We start from the raw sequence: 17839 nt of genomic DNA, 5'->3' as shown, positions 1-17839 counted from the left end.
GCTAGGGACTCCATAAATGTACCAAAGTTGTCCAACAGCCTCTGTAGACCCGTGCGTGTGATCAGTACGGCATCGTCCGCATACAGGAGGACCGGTATATCCGTTCCTACCTGCACGTGGGATATCCCTACTAGCCCCAACAAGAGATTTTTCCAAGCCATTGATGTAAATCGTAAACAATAGGGGGGCTAAAATGCAACCTTGTCTGACCCCCCGCTTGGAACTAAATTTGTCTGTGCATTTACCTTCCTGCGTGACCCTGACGGCTGCCACTAGATCTTGGTGAAGGTCGCTCAGGAAGTGCACCAAGGGTGCATCTACTCCATGTCCAACAGAATGGACCATAATTTGGGGCGATTCACCAGATCAAAATCTGATGATAGGTCCATGAACTCAAGATATAAAAAGCCCTCTTTAGCTACGGTGTACTTATTAATCAGAAGATGTAAATTTAGGCACTGGTCAATGGTGCTTCTATGTTGCCTAAAGCCGTACTGGAGGTTCGAGAGGGCCCCCTTGTCATTCATCCAATCTCCCAGTTTCTGCAAAATGACTCTGCCCATGATCTTGACGGCAGAGTCCAACAGGGAGATTGGCCTATAGCAAGCGGGTTCCCCTTGGCTCCCCTTTTTGAAAATGGGCACAATAATGGACGAGGCCCAAGAAACAGGAAAACCCGCTGTCGCTGCTGCATTAAACACATTGGCCAAAATCTTTGCCCAGAAGTTAGGGTACATGATATAAAGGTCGGCAGGGACCCCATCTGGTCCAGGTGCCTTGTTTTTTAAAGTGTCGCTAATGGCCCTTTCCACTTTCCTCGGGGCAAAGTTAATGGGAGTTACTGGGCATGCGGTAATGCCTATTCCAGAGGTTATCTTCTGATGTTCATTATCTCCGTAAATGCTCTTGAAGTGCTTAAGCCAAATCTCATCTGGTATTGCACAATCTGTGTCCAAGTTATCACTATCCCAAAAGAATGGCTGGTTTATTCTGGCCCAAAACGTTTGGCTGTCCCTAAGTACATCGATAGACCATAAGTTGTCCGAGGCCTCTTCTTTGATTATGTGTTTCCGCCTATTGATTGCTAGTTTATATTCTTTGCGGAGGGAGGTCACTAAGGTCCTGTCTCTCGGGGACCTCTTCAGAGCGTTTAATAGAGCGTCATGGGCCCTGGAGCATAGGGAATCAAACCATCTCCGTGCCTTCCTGGGGTGGGGCCTGCCCCCCTTGTGTAATTTTACAGCAACTTGCGTGCATATTGCAGTAAAGGCGGTAATTGTTCCTAATCCCACACCTTGCTCATCCAGACAGATGCCGATATTTGTTTCTGCCTTAGCGACCAATTCCTCAAAAAAAGCCTCCGGGACAACCGCCTCCCACTTTAGCTGTCTGCCTTGATCTTTTGTAGTTAGGTCCCTTGCTGACTCTAATCTTTGCTCAGTGCTGAGTGTCTTGCACCCCAGATCTACTACCAATTCCCGTGGGTTGTGATCACTGAATGTTGACATAAGCACTTTATAAGTCAGGGTTTTGGTGAGAACTAGGGGGGATAGGAAGATGTAATCAATGGTAGAATTGGCTCCTCGTCCCATGAAGGTTGGAATACCCTCATTATCAGTTTCTTTACCTGGTTCGAGTAGATTTAAATTAGAGAGTAGTTCCTCCAAGTCCTCACCCTGTTTGCCATGTTCAAAATGGGGTGCTCTCCCAAACATATGCCCATCAATTTTATTTATGCAATTTATTGAGCGCACGATTACCCAAGGGTGTCTTGGCGCTTTGATAGACAGAAATCGAAGGTTGGGCCCGGGAGTCAGGGAGAGTAATAATTGAACAACCACGTCTTCAGTTGCTTCCTGAATGATAGTAATGTAGGAGCATTTTTTAGATGTCTTGGCATGGAGTTCCATAATTTAGCTGTAGCTACTGCAAAAGATCTATCTCCACAAGTAGCTTTCCTAGTTTTAATTACTTCCAGGAGATTAGCATCAGCAGATCTAAGATTGCGTGAAGGTCGGTAGGGATGGAGAGCGTCTTTAAGAAAGGCAGGTGATTTTTCATGAATGCTCTTGAAGGCAATGCAGAGGGCTTTGAATTTAATACGTTGTCTAATTGGCAACCAGTGGAGATTACGGATGGTATTGGAAATTGGCTTAAATTTTGGTGTACCTGTGACAAGTTGAGCGGCTGCATTTTGAACTAGTTGAAGTTTGTTGACTACTTGTTCTTGGGCATTAAGCATGAGAGCATTGCAGTAGTCAACTCGGGACATTAATAAGGTAGAGATCAAGGTATTTATGGTGTTTAATGGAAGAGAGGGCTGAATTTTTTTTTATCATTTTAAGTATGAAAAATGAAGCCGAAACTATAGAGTTGGCATGCTAATTAAATGAGAGTTTGTTATCAAAGATAACGCCAAGATATCTAACCTTAGTAACCGGATTGGGCGGTGGGCCAAGATCTTGTGGCCACCATATAGAAGACCATGCAGGAGTGAGTTTCCCAAACACCATCACCTCGGTTTTGTCCGAGTTGAGTTTCAGACAATTCGAGTGCATCCAATTGCATATGCACTCATTCCTTTTTGGAAGTTATTGGCAACCTCCATACCATTGTTATTAATGGCCAGGACAAGTTGTGTATCGTCTGCGTAGGATGTAACTGCTAGACGATGAGCTTTGATGATCCCCGCTAAGTCCGTCACATAAATGTTAAAAAGCGTTGGGCTTAGCGAGGATCCCTGGGGGACTCCACAAGGTAGTGTAAAGGAGTCAGAAGAGAATGAGCCCATAGAGACGGATTGCTCTCGGTCTGTCAGGAAGGATGCCAGGAGGGAGAGAGCATTAGATGATATTCCAGATTTTCCGACACGGTCGATCAAAATAGAGTGATCGACCGTGTCGAAAGCCGCGGACAGATCAAGTAGTATGAGCACCGCGGCACCTCCTTTGTCAAGGATCATGCGTATCTCGTCTGAGGCTTTTATTAATGCTGTCTCGGTCCCGTGTCCCCTCCTGAAGCCAAATTGGGAGGCATCCAGACAGTTGTTGGAGTCTATATATTCGGATAATTGAATGTTCATGATTTTTTCAATGATCTTGGATGGATAGGGAATACATGCTATCGGTCTGTAACTGGTTACTTTGGAAGGATCCAACGTAGTTTTCTTGAGAAGAGGCTTAGTAACTGTTTTTTTCCATATAGTAGTAGTATAGTATATGCAAGTAGTATAGTAGATGCAAGATGAAATCATAGCATTAAAGATAGAAGCAGAATATAATGATGGACCCTTCTTAAATTCAGCACCTGAACGATTTTCTCCCCGTGATATTCGTTGACCCTTATATTAATTAGGGGGATTGTGTGCACACTGGATGGCACCCATCATCACTATGCCTAATCCCTGAGGGATTTTAATACAGGAAAAACTACCGCAAAGGTGCACCACACAACAAGAGGTGACAGAAAGATCAGTGCAGATGAATTGTAAGCACAATAAAGAATTATTTTTCAAAGAGATGTTGTTGATCTTCTTTAAATCTTTATTTGCAGTTATCAGTGAAACATAAACAGCCGACGCGTTTCGTCCCAAGCTGGGACTTCTTCAGGGCTGCCGGTAAAAAACATATATATACAATCAATCTTCTATGTACACAAAATAAAATCCAATCAAACAACATATACAACAATTAACATGTAAATAACAACACAACGATAGACATGGAGCTTATGTGTTCATTGTTCTACAGGTAACAACCTACGCAAATTCTGTCATTTGGAAGATACATATAAGCCCAGGGATATGTACAAGTGTCTCAACAGGAAATACAATTAAAAACACGTAGTATTTACAATTTAAAAGGGAGCAGAACAAAGAGTGTGTAGCTTTTTAACAAGCAATTTTATTAAGCGGGAGATGGATTCCGTTGCCAACAGATGATTTCATTAATTAGGGAGACAGAAGTGTACACACAGCACATGGTGTGCTAGGCCCATGTGTGTACATATGGCACAAGAAAGGAAGGGGGGGGGGGGGAAACCAGAGTGAGTGAAGAGAAAGAGAGGAGAGAGTAAGAGGAACATAGCAAAAGACAACCCTGTGTAAAGGTTGGGCTAGTTCCTTGTTGGAAGTTAAATATTGACAAATTATCATTGAAGCAGATTCGGTTCCTAATACCGGGTTTACTACTGACAGTTTATCACTGAAACAGATACGGTTACAGAGAGGAGGAAACGGGGACCAGGCGGAACTGGGGTCCAAATACATCTAGCTTTAAATGATACCATTGCACAAAAGTCAAATTTCAATTTTCATTTACCTTTGGATTTAAGGTTCGTCGCTTATGCGGGGGAGTATAGAAGGAACCGGGATGCAAAGAACGCCTTCCCGGAAAATGTAGCCCTCTTGAAAATTTGAATTAAACAGAGCTGGACCTTTGTAGGGACATGAAACAAATTATAGAAAAAATGACCATATTAAAAAGTGTCATTGTGTTGTTAAGCAACAGTGATGCCGGTGCTTAGGCTGACCTAACTGTAGTTAAAGTAAGTGGGGAAAAGGGGCATAAGGGTCCCTATTGATAAGAACTAACAATCTTTTGATACTCACTGTAAGCCTGCTGGTGCGCAATGAATGCAGTGCTTGTAGGGAATACCGGGTGGTAAAACCGGTCTTATCACTTTAGTGTTAGTCTCAAAGTCGTTTGCTGAAAGATATTAAAAAATGGAGGACAGCAGGGTAACACCTGTATGAGGCGTGATAGTTAAAGAACTAACAGAATTACAGACATCTCCTGCCTAACGTAGAGTGAAAAAACAGGAAATGAAAAAGTGCGGCAAGATTGAATTACCTGAGTAGATGAAGAAATAAGTAGTGGACTGAATGTCCTGATCGTCCAAGGGAGGAGGGAGTGGGCACTGTATAATCCAGCAGGCCTGTCAATTGAAGATCGAATAGAATATGGTATTATACTTGATTGTAATGCATGAAGAAACCTCATCTGTAATAATTGTATGGTTGTATGTAACCATTAAATACAACCTTGAACATATATATTCAAGGTTGTATTTAATGGTTACATACAACCATACAATTATTACAGATGAGGTTTCTTCATGCATTACAATCAAGTATAATACCATATTCTATTCGATCTTCAATTGACAGGCCTGCTGGATTATACAGTGCCCACTCCCTCCTCCCTTGGACGATCAGGACATTCAGTCCACTACTTATTTCTTCATCTACTCAGGTAATTCAATCTTGCCGCACTTTTTCATTTGCTGTTTTTTCACTCTACGTTAGGCAGGAGATGTCTGTAATTCTGTTAGTTCTTTAACTATCACGCCTCATACAGGTTGTTACCCTGCTGTCCTCCATTTTTTAATATCTTTCAGCAAACGACTTTGAGACTAACACTAAAGTGATAAGACCGGTTTTACCACCCGGTATTCCCTACAAGCACTGCATTCATTGCGCACCAGCAGGCTTACAGTGAGTATCAAAAGATTGTTAGTTCTTATCAATAGGGACCCTTATGCCCCTTTTCCCCACTTACTTTAACTACAGTTAGGTCAGCCTAAGCACCGGCATCACTGTTGCTTAACAACACAATGACACTTTTTAATATGGTCATTTTTTCTATAATTTGTTTCATGTCCCTACAAAGGTCCAGCTCTGTTTTATTCAAATTTTCAAGAGGACTACATTTTCCGGGAAGGCGTTCTTTGCATCCCGGTTCCTTCTATACTCCCCCGCATAAGCGACGAACCTTAAATCCAAAGGTAAATGAAAATTGAAATTTGACTTTTGTGCAATGGTATCATTTAAAGCTAGATGTATTTGGACCCCAGTTCCGCCTGGTCCCCGTTTCCTCCTCTCTGTAACCGTATCTGTTTCAGTGATAAACTGTCAGTATTAAACCCGGTATTAGGAACCGAATCTGCTTCAATGATAATTTGTCAATATTTAACTTCCAACAAGGAACTAGCCCAACCTTTACACAGGGTTGTCTTTTGCTATGTTCCTCTTACTCTCTCCTCTCTTTCTCTTCACTCACTCTGGTTTCCCCCCCCCCTTCCTTTCTTGTGCCATATGTACACACATGGGCCTAGCACACCATGTGCTGTGTGTACACTTCTGTCTCCCTAATTAATGAAATCATCTGTTGGCAACGGAATCCATCTCCCGCTTAATAAAATTGCTTGTTAAAAAGCTACACACTCTTTGTTCTGCTCCCTTTTAAATTGTAAATACTACGTGTTTTTAATTGTATTTCCTGTTGAGACACTTGTACATATCCCTGGGCTTATATGTATCTTCCAAATGACAGAATTTGCGTAGGTTGTTACCTGTAGAACAATGAACACATAAGCTCCATGTCTATCGTTGTGTTGTTATTTACATGTTAATTGTTGTATATGTTGTTTGATTGGATTTTATTTTGTGTACATAGAAGATTGATTGTATATATATGTTTTTTACCGACAGCCCTGAAGAAGTCCCAGCTTGGGACGAAACGCGTCGGCTGTTTATGTTTCACTGATAACTGCAAATAAAGATTTAAAGAAGATCAACAACATCTCTTTGAAAAATAATTCTTTATTGTGCTTACAATTCATCTGCACTGATCTTTCTGTCACCTCTTGTTGTGTGGTGCACCTTTGCGGTAGTTTTTTCATAGCATTAAAGATGTTTGCCAGAGCAATAGAAATCTTCTCTGGAGCTATTTTAAAAACTGAAGGTGGACAGGGATCATCAGGTGAGCCAGAATTGGTCGACATCATTAGTTTGAGGATCATCTCAGGCGAAATGTGACTAAATGAGAAATTGGAATGATTGGGAGTTGTAGAAGGATTAAGGGGAGTCGAGTTGAGCGTGATGTGGAAATCGGTCTGATGTGCATGGTTAGTGGACTTGTTAAAATTGGAATAGATATCGCACACTTTTTCTTGAAAGTAGGTGGAAAGTGCGTTGCACATAGATTAGGAGGCTTCTGCAGTGGAAGGTTTATCATGGCCAGAGAGATGAGAAACGACCTGAAAAAGTTGTTTAGTTGAATCTTGAGCTGATTCGATTTGATTATTAAAGAAAATACTTTTCTGACTAATGATTGATAATTTGTAATTTTTTAGTTTCTCTTTATAACAACTTTTCTCGTAAGGGTCGTAATTAGAACGCCACTTGCGTTCCTGGCGTCTACAGCTTTGCTTTTCTAACCTAAGTGCTTCAGTGAACCATGGGGCAGAATTTGACAACCTGTTAGAAGAGCGTTTTTTAATGGGAACAGAGGTATCAATTGCGGTCTTAATACATCTGGTATAGTAAATGGCTGCGGCTTCTGGATCAGCAGTGTCAATTTCTTTCAAGGCGTCTAAGTTATTGGTGTATTTCCAGGATTTAAAAATGCTTGGTTTACAGGATTTTGTGAGAATCGGTGTCAGAGGAAGAATATTGAAACAGACAGCAGAATGGTCTGTCCATGTGAGAGGTAGTATGTGCTCTATGGTTAAGGAGTCAAGATTGGAAAAGACTCCGTCCAGTGTATGTCCCGCTAGATGTGTAGGTGAATGAACCAGTTGCGTAAGACCTGCTGCATTAATTTCCGTAAGGAGGGAATGAGTATCAGGATCTTCCTTCTTCTCCAAGTGAAAATTAAAATCACCCAGAATTGTGAAATTGTTTTCTCCAGGAATTGGTTCTAAAATGTGGCTCAAAGAGGACAGAAAAGCGGAAAGGAGGCCAGGGGGGCGATAAAGCAAAATACCTCGAAAGGAGGTAGAATAAGGAGTAACAAAAGTGAAGTTCAAAGCTTCGCATGTATTAATTTTTAGGGGTTCCGTACGTAGACGAAAGGTATCGCGAAAAATAATCGCCACTCCCCCACCTTTTTTATTTAGTGACCTATCAAGCCTGATATTGGAGAATCCTTCTGGAGTAGCTGAAGTGAAGTCAGGGTCCGAGGCTTGGTCTCCCCACGTTTCAGTGAGTAATAAAATGTCCAACTGCCAACTGTCAATGAATTGAGCGATTTCATACCTGTGTTTAGGGAGTGATCGAGCGTTTAAAAGGGCTAGTTTGATAATAGGAGAGGATTTGTTGTGAGAGGTGACAACAGGATTTTGTAAGTGAGGGTGTTCCATAATGTGAAGAGAGCAAAAAGGACAGGTATATGGAGCATAATCTAAAGTATGTAAGTTAATCGGGGAACAGGAAGCTTTATTAATATTAAACAATGTTAAATAATTGGTATCGTAGCAGATCCTTGAGTGTGTAGAGTCAGAAGTATTTAGTCCAGGGGGGGTGGCCCTAGGCTCGGGACTGGCTCGGACGGGCGCAGACGGGCTTGCCTTTGGCGAGCCTTCGGTGCGGTGCCGGCGCGCCCGTCCGCTGCGCCTCCGAGGAAAGGGTCCCATTTTATATTGGTCAGGGTGGGAGGGTGGGAGGGCCGAGCAAGTAGTCTGCTCGCCCTGGGACTGACCTAAGATGGCGGCCGAGTTTCCAATGCAGCGTTTTTCCTGCTGCTATGGTCCCAGCTTGAAGCGCGAAGGTAATATGCGTGTGCCAGTCAATTAAATAAGCTGACAAATGCCCCGGGAATATTATGGCATCAACAGTACAGAAATATTTTTTTTTTAAAATGCGTTCAAATTTGCAATTTCGCTAAAAACACTGTTCCCGGCTCAAGCCTCAGGAACCTCACAAAAGGTCTATCGATGGAAAAACTACTCGGTAATGGTCTTTTTATTTTGGTCAGGGTGGGAGGGCCAAGCAAGTAGTCTGCTCGCCCTGTGACTGACCTAAGATGGCGGCCGAGTTTCCAATGCAGCGTTTTTCCTGCTGCTATGGTCCCAGCTTGAAGCGCGAAGGTAATATGCGTGTGCCAGTCAATTAAATAAGCTGACAAATGCCCCGGGAATATTATGGCATCAACAGTACAGAAATAATTTTTTTTTTAAATGCGTTCAAATTTGCAATTTCGCTAAAAACACTCAAGCCTCAGGAACCTCACAAAAGGTCTATCGACCATCCCCATAGCAATCATATAGACAGGGATGTATATTAAAATCTCCCATTAATAAAATCTCTGACACAAAAGAGTTATTGAGCTTGTAGACTGACACAAATTGTTCTAGTACATTAAAATGCTCTTTCAGTAAGGAGCCTTCCATAGCGTTATATAGGTTGATCAACAAATAAAGTTTATCAGAGATGGACCATTCAAGTATGAGGAAATTGTCCGACACCCCCTCTAATTTTCTAAATGTTCCAGCCAGGTTTAAAGAGATAAGGAAGAGTAAGCCCCCCTTTGGTCTTCCCACAGGCCCTCGAACTGCCGGAATAGTGAAGCTATGGTAACCGTCCAGGACGAAGTTAGATTCCGGGTCCCAGGTTTCCTGGAAAGCCAGAATGTCAAATTGTTGAATGAATTGCAGCCAAATGGGGTCAGTGTTTTTAGATTTAATTCCTGCCACGTTCCACCTTAGGATATTACAAGCATCTGACCGATTATTTTCTATAGGAGTTGCCCCACTGGGCCCAGGCCTTTGTCTTGAAATATCGGGGCCCAGTCAGTCATTATATTCCATTTGGGAAAGGGGTGAAAATCGGTTGCGGCAATCTACCTCCCCCCTTGGTTGATAATGTGCCGGGGATGCCTCTGTAATAGGTGTGGGTGCAGAAACTCCTCCAAGAACACATCCCTGTGTCTTTCTATTCTGTGCACTCATCATGGCCTGATATGATAGTGTACTGTTGTTAATTGGGCGGGTACGAGACCGGGTGGGTGGCTGCAGGTTTCTATAGACCCTCGCTGGGGGGTAAAAGAACCCCAAAGGAAGTGGTCTTATGCCTTTGTTGTGCAGATCCGAACCATCCCAAAATAGTCTATCAGCCACATGCCTGTTGTTGAAATTCACTACCACGCAGTCACCCGGAATGTTCTTAGGGCATCACCCCACCCAGCGTACCCTCCTTGCCAGGGTAACAGTGCTTGCAATATCACCTCCTCCTGAACTAAATTTTTCACACCACTGTCTAGCCAAATTCATTAGATCAGTCGAAGTCTCACCGCGGCCCCCTCCAAAAGGGGGGTCCCCAGTGAAAACCGCCACCAGAGGAGCTGCTTCTGGGGGTAAATCCAGGGTGTAGCCAGGGTGGCGTGCACGTATATTAGAGTCATCCGCTTCGTTCATTTTGGGATTTACTTCGGGCGTATCACTCCCTGGACCACCCCTTATGGTTGACAGACCTATTATAGTTGAGGACCCCTCTAAATCATTAGGTCGGCAGGATCTAGAGTTAGTTTTCCCACTACCGTCTCTTAGACAATTGTCAATGGAGCCAGCAGACTGGCTCAGGCCTCCTTTAACACTCTATGTTGTTTCATTAGTTCGTATATTTTCTCACATTTAGAAAGAAGCCCCGCCACACAGGTATTCAAAGTGTCTACAATGTCCTTAGCAACGGACACAAGGGCTGGTTCCAGGCGTGAAACAAATAAGTCCTCATTTAATCTTCCAATTTGGCCTTTAAGTCGGTGATTGAGTCGATTAGTCTGTATTGAGTCTTTTCTCAACCTGCTCGTTGTGCTTAACAACTTTCGCTTCTTATGTGGTTTCTCGATGGTGACAGCTGATGTTATGGGCAAAAGGTGGGATGGGGGCTCTTGGGGAGTGATTGAAGGAGTATGTGTTGGGGTTGCTTTCCGATTAATGATTACAATGTCAGGTTCCAGTGGTGTCACCCTACTGTGCTCTACAGGTGTGACCGTATCATCATCCCCAGAGTTCAGGCCCATCTCTTTCTCTGCATTCGCAATCTCTTTTGTCAAAGCCCCTACTGCGGAGGTTAAATATGAAATGATAGATTCAGACTTTCTGGGGTGTTTCGCTTTGGATCCCCCCTCATCCTTGGCACATACCTGTTCCTCTTTCCCATTGTAGATGTTAGGGAGGTAGCCCGGCCCCCTTCAGCCCCTGACGGCCACAGACGGCCCGCCCTCTGCCCGGGCTTAGCCCGGCGTCGCCCGCGCACGTCCCGCGATGCGGGAGTAGGGTGTCACCTATAAGGAAGTGACGATAAGGGGGCGGAGCCTTGGACACGGTGTTGGCCCTGCGGTCTCCTGGGCCTCAGTGCTCGTCCAAAGTTCGATTCTGTGCCCCCCAGCGTTGCGCCCAGCCTTCCTGGTGAAGCGTCTCCTGCGAAGCGGGAGGCGCGAGCTGTTTTCTAAGCCCCGGTGAGAAGGGGGCAGAGCCTCAGACATGATGTTGGCCCTGCGGTCTCCTGGGCCTCAGTGCTCGTCCAAAGTTCAATTCTGTGTCCCCCAGCGTTGCGCCCAGCCTTCCTGGCGAAGCGTCTCCCACGAAGCGGGAGGCACGAGCTGTTTTCAAAGCCCCGGTGAGAAGGGGGCGGAGCCTCGGACACGGTGTTGGCCATGCAGTCTCCTGGGCCTTAGTGCTCGTCCAAAGTTCGATTCTGTGTCCCCCAGCGTTGCGCCCAGCCTTCCTGGCGACCTTCTATGAAGACCAGCCAGCGCCGACTGCCCTTGGACTCTTTAAGGTAGAAACTGCTCCTCAGATCCTGAAACTTCGGTATCTTGGTCAGCAGCAGCAGCGTCCAGTTTTCTCCTCAACTGTTCAGGGTCAACTTGCACCAATCCAGAACAAAATGCAGGTCATAGCATGTCCATGCTAACTGGAGGAATCCAGCACTCTCACGCTGGCATCGCTGACAGTTTGTGACTTCTCATAGGCCGAATCTTGTCTGACGAGGTCTCAGCGACAATTTAGCATTAACAGAAGTGCTGCCGTGTGAGCAAGAGCTAGAACGGGATGCCTATTTCAGCAGGCATACACGGCAACTATTATACCCCTAAACCCACCTGTCATAGTATCGGGAGTTGTATTTTATTAAGAGATTAGAAGCTGCTTCAGTTGTTAACTTATTGAAGGAGATTTTCGCCTTAATAAGTTCAGTAGGAGAAGTATCTGAATTAGAGGAGTAATAATCCTGTTCTAGACGTTTGATCTCTGCCAGGATTTGAGCAGACTTTGTCTCCCTAAGCTTTTTCCGTCTTGCCACAAAATTGATAATAAAACCTCTAGAAGCTGCCTTGAATGAATCCCAAACCATAACAAAAGAAGAATCAGGAGAGTGATTAAAAAGGAAAAATTCATTTGCCAATGTGGAAAATTCGGAGCAAAAAATAGGATCTTGAAGCAGAGTGTTGTTAAACCTCCATCTGCCTGAGGGAGGAGAGAACGGAAGGAGATCTAAGTCTACAAAAACAGTGGCGTGGTCAGAGAGTAAAGTTCACCAAACAACAATGGCCAGAAGGAAAGAAAACAAGGTCAGCAAAAGTCAAATGATGTTCAAAGGAGGATACCGATATATCCTGTCAAGACAAAGCTGAATGAGCTGGTGAACAAATGCGAAGATGCTACTTGTACGCCCTGTGATGAAGCTGTAGAGGAACAGCAACTGGTAGTGAGCCAGAAGGAATAAAGTTAGTTTGGGGCCATAAAAAAGAAAATTGATGTTTTTCATGGCAAGGTCATGCTAAAGGAAACTATGGGAGAAGCGTGCAAAGAAAAGAGCTGTGTGCGTCAAGAGCATTTTCCTGAAGAAATCATTCCAGCCAATGGTGAGCAGTATACTGCAATATAAAAAAGCGTGAAAAAACAGGCTTCAGAATATACCAACAACAACAGCTGTTAAAATCCATAGCCCACAGAAGTAAGGAAGGCGATAGAAGACGCTCTACAGTGAAGAGTATAATCAGCAAGAAAATCAAAATGGCGCCTGTTGATGCAGATAAGCATTATCTGAGGAGAAAATGCAGGAGAGAAATCACCAACGTTCGTTGAGGGCTCACCAGCTGTATTGGGTGTGGGCTAGAACCTCTGGGAGTTGAGCAGGCATCTTCCAGGTAGTACGGACCGGTCGGGGCTGGCCGTCTTTAGAAGTCGCGGCCGGCGCACAAAATGGCGGCCGCAAGCACCGGAATCGGCATCCTCGAGTAACTTCTCCAATAGCCGCGGAAACCGGGAAACAATGAGGGCGCTAGGTTCTCCTCATGTGCCGGTCCGCGGGGCAAGGTACATATCCCCGCAAATCTCCAAAAAGCTGCCGAAATAAGCCAAAGTTCGGAGGTCGGCGTCGGAGCTTCTGCACTACGCCGCCATCTTGGTCGGCGTCCAAACCACGCCCTAAGATAAATGTTTTTAAGTTTAAAAAATGCACTTATTTATTGTGTTAGTGGACCAAGGTGCTCCAGACACCATGTCTGTGCTTGTTCTTGACAGTTTGCTTTCTACCAGTGACAGAAACTTTGCTAACTTGCAGATTGACTGCAGGTCTTCTGGTTTAAAACGGGCTATCACAGCCTACATGTTCCCATGAAAGTTAAACTGTGGTTTAAGCAGGTGAGACCTCTCCTTCTTCTGGTTGATACATGTGCAGATCAGATGTTCCATGTCTTCAGTTATGTTGCCAGGTTTGGATTTACCTCCTTACCCAATGTGGGAGGTGCACGGTAGCTGGAATTTTTGCCCAGACGGTTTTAACATGTTTTTCAAAGAAAGACGAAAAAAACGAGAGTAGTGCTTCAATGGAAAACTTGGTAAAGTGGCTCTAATATGTGTGGGTGTGAATACAACTGATATGCTTTATTTATTTATTCATATTTTTAACCATTTTTTTCACTCCAGCCCAAATGGGCACTTTGGAATAGAAACATTTCAGAAAGACATTTGGAGCAAAAGTGTTTCATTCGTTTTTGGATCCATTTTACCGGGGAACAAATAAAGGAAAGGAGAGGAGACAGACAAAGAAAGGGAGGGGATATGAGGATGAAGAAGAAAGCTAGATGGGAAGCTGGCAGAGTAGGAGAAGTGAACACTGTAGGGAGGTGAGTGGTGTGAGATGAGTGTGGTGAGGGGGAGGGGGCGTTCATCATATTTAGAAGGGAGCCCCTAAACCATGGTGAGGCAGATAAATCCATGCAAGCGGCGGATTTATTGCGAGTGGACCAAAGAAGTGCACTGTGACCAAACATATGCAAATAAATAAAACATTCTTGATTGCAGTGTAAGAGTTTCTGTGTCTTTTTTCTGTTAAAGAGCCACATGTACATTTTGGGGGAAAGGGAAGTGGTTACAGCACCTGTTTTATATGTTACCACAACACTGCCTTGTAGGGATGATGAGGTTGGGTAGGCAGAGGGGGTGCGTCCTCATTTCTAGGCAATGTTGAAGCAGTGCCTAGAACTCATCTTGTGTTTCAAACCGAGGGGATTACCAGTTGTATGCAGCATGAGGGTGTTCTGGTCTTCAAGCATGTGCAGAAGAACAGGGAAGATTAAGCAAGCAAGAATTTGTAACATGGTTAACCTCACACAAAACAAACCAGCTGATAAGGATCACATTAAACTCTCTACGCATCAACCAGGTATTGCAGTGCCTCCGGAAATGGTGCACTTCACCACCTGGAGAAAGCAACATTCTTCAAAGAAAGATGACAAAATGAAAGTAGTGCTTCACTGGAAAACTCTGTAAAGTGTGAACCAGATAAAGGTTAGGCAGGTGAATCAATGCGATCGATTGGATTTATTGCAAGTGGACCAAAGATGTGCATTGTGACCAAACATATACAAATAAATAAAACATTTTTGCTTGTCCAAAACATGAAGTGCGGTGTGCGTGAAGTGGGTTCTGTGCTGATATATAAGAGGAGGGAAAGCAAAAAAAATCGAGCAGTTGCCCATGGAGCAACTAAAGGGGGTCAAAACGCTGAGTAAGTGAGTCACACTGGCAAAATAGCTTACCTGTTCGATTCTCTGATGCTCCGATGCACCTCCCTGGCTCCGTCACCGTACACTGTAGGCACAGGCTCACAGAATTCCTTGAGCCAATCCTGACGCTGCATGAAAGAGCATCAGGATTGGCCTGGGCACCAAATATTTTCGCTCCCGAGCAGACAGGGAGCCTGTGTCTGCTGGTCTCTCCAACCCAGCAACGCAGCTAGGTTGAAGAGAGCTGCAGGGTGCTTAAGAGTTTGGCTGACCTGAGACTGCTGGCCAAACTCGCATGCACACTGACAACCAGTGCACTATCACTCCCCCTCTGCCAGTCATCCATGTGGCCCGCCTCCAGGCGACGCTACAGAGAAAAATCAAATGATAACAAACACATTATCGTTTTATTTTTCATTTTTTGGCTGCTGCAGGGGGTGGCGACTCTCCTCCACCAGAGCGGAAGAGCCGCCTCTGGCATTTACTCTGGGATTAGAAAAGCAAGTTGGCTCAATATCCTGTGATTCTGTGCAAAATACCTTACTAAACGTGCTGTGAGCAGCGAATGGGCACTGAAGCTGAACAAATGCCACCACATAAGCGCGGTGTGCGGTGTAGTTGTAAAGCACAAAAAAACAAGAAGGAGGGAGGAGGAGGCAACTGCAGCTCAAAGAGATGGAGGAAGTGTTCGCATATGTGAAGAGCACTGCAGCTGTTCAGAACAACATGCAAAGAGCGAACAAACACTATGGAAAAATCCTTCAGAGAAAGGATACCATAATAAGCCAATACTCCAGGGGATGAGTAAGACACAAGAAAGTGATACAAGTACCCACAAAAAACCATAGAGAAGAACGTTTTTCAAAACAACAAACACTTCAACCAATCATCAGCAAGGGCATGACCAAAGCCCGTAGAAGTGAATACAGCATGCCACACAGAGCAGCACATGCGCACTGCTAGCTTGACCTTTAAGTTTGATTCCAAATCAAGTACTTGCAGTATATTGGAATTCATGTAGAAGGTAGACTGAGGATTTGGTACTCAGTGTCAATAGTCACCATTGTGTTTATCTTTAAGTGTAAGTGCTGTGATTAGCTAGGGTGTCCGCTGTGGCACCATTCTAATTTATCTTGATTAGATCTACAATTTGAAGAAGCGTTTGTCTTCAATGTAGCCGGTTTTCAGTTAGTTGCTCCGTTTTCTACTTGGTGTGCAAAACTTATGAATGTCTGACTAACCGAGTGCCTCAGTGTTCTGTTGCCTTAACACTTTTTTTTTGTTGTGAATGGATGACTCTGCCAGTTTTACAGCACGGAATGTTAAAAAATATTAATATGCTTAATACATTCAAAGAAGCAAAACTGGTCAGGATCATAAAGGGCAAACGTGCTTTCACCAACAAACCACACATCGCTCCATGATTTACTTGTGTGCACACATGATGGTGCCCATGTGTGCATTGGTGTTGCTCTGTTTGGAATCTGATGTCTGCATCTGAGTTGCCTTTTCTGCTCGTGTGTGTTTGTGTGTGGGGGTGGAGGGTGATGTATCTGAGTGTGGTCTTCAGTTTCCGGGCAAGGGTGAATAAACATGTTTAGATCTCGGCTAGGGAAGACTTGGCATGCCTGCCCACTCATGAGGATGACAGGGGGTGAAACCACAATAAATTATGTGTGAGATTTGAAACATCACATACATTGCTGACAATATCGGTGAGCATCACTCACAAGGAGTGCCACTGACTGACAGGTATAATCCAGCCCCCACTGCCCCTGCTCCAGCCCACGAAAAATGAAAAACGGATTCTCTGAAATGCGAGGAAAGCTGCCCTAAGCTTCTCTCTTCGTTCTTTACACGGCTCCAGGCCGAGGCCTGGCTAGTCATAATTGCTGTTCCGAGTATTCTGAACTGCAAATGCACAGGGAGACCAGTAAACATCTGCCCAGAGCACAAGGTAATTCTGCCTTTTACACTCTCTCCTGGAGACAGCTGACAGCAGGGATTCTAAAAATGAGATTCTGACCTAAACACATTTCCAGCTAAATGCCTCAAAATCAATTTCTCCTCTCCCCCTCTGCTGTGGGAGCGGAGAGTTTGGTTCACCTTGATGCACGCACATGAAATCACGCTTGTGCCGCGCGTTCCTGTTGAGTGATTGAGGTCAGGTTATATTGGATGCTAGAACAAGGGACTCGCTGGTCAGTTTATGACATGACTTGGTCTCTCGTGATCCACTGGCCAGAAACAAACCCAACTATCTTGAGGGTTTCCAGCTTCTAAAATTAGACAACATTGGTAGCCTTGGAGAAATAATGATTTAAACCACAAGTCATGTGTGAGAAGTCAAAAATTCAGCTTATCTGAGCAAAGCAGGTAAGGGCTTTGAGATCCCGGCAGGAAATTAAAAAAGAAACCAGCATTTTCAGAGGAATAATATTCTTAGAAACAGAGTCCTTGATGTGACATTGGCAGGGGAGCTTCATGAATATTATTTGCCATTTTCATTTGCTGTAGGGTTGCACAAGGACTAAAAGGCATGTCTTATAAAAAAGGACATTGACAAAGCAAGTTAGACTTGCACTTCAAGATATCTTCAACATGTTGGGTTCACAGTTGAGGGGGTCGGACCTGCACCCTGTTAGGCAGACTTCAACCCCTCTATCTCTGATAGGGCTATGGGGACTCTATAAAAAATAAGCAAATACATATTTGCTGGTGTTTGGTTATGAGTAGTACTAGGCATAACATAGGGGAAAATGGCCTACAATTTCTCTGTGGAATATTTGAGGGCATATGTACACTGAAATGTTGCAGCGCGCAGCTGTGTCAAATTTGGCAGTACTGTGCTCCGACATTTCCAGAATGCAGGGCTGTGATGCATTCACAACAATGCTGCGCAACCCTGTGCTTTCCCTAGCGCTGGTGCTAAAACTGACTGTCCAGCGCCAACGCAGGCACCCTTGCACCAAATGAGATGACATAAAAAGATTTCTCCTTGTTTTGTCATTCTAACGCCAGCTCTTGCATGGCATTAGTTTTTGTTG

The sequence above is a fragment of the Lissotriton vulgaris genome, chromosome 5 (genome assembly GCF_964263255.1).
Source record: "Lissotriton vulgaris chromosome 5, aLisVul1.2, whole genome shotgun sequence".
NCBI lineage: Eukaryota > Metazoa > Chordata > Amphibia > Caudata > Salamandridae > Lissotriton > Lissotriton vulgaris.
The sequence above is the reverse complement of the archived record's forward strand: the minus strand, read 5'-3'. Positions refer to the sequence as shown.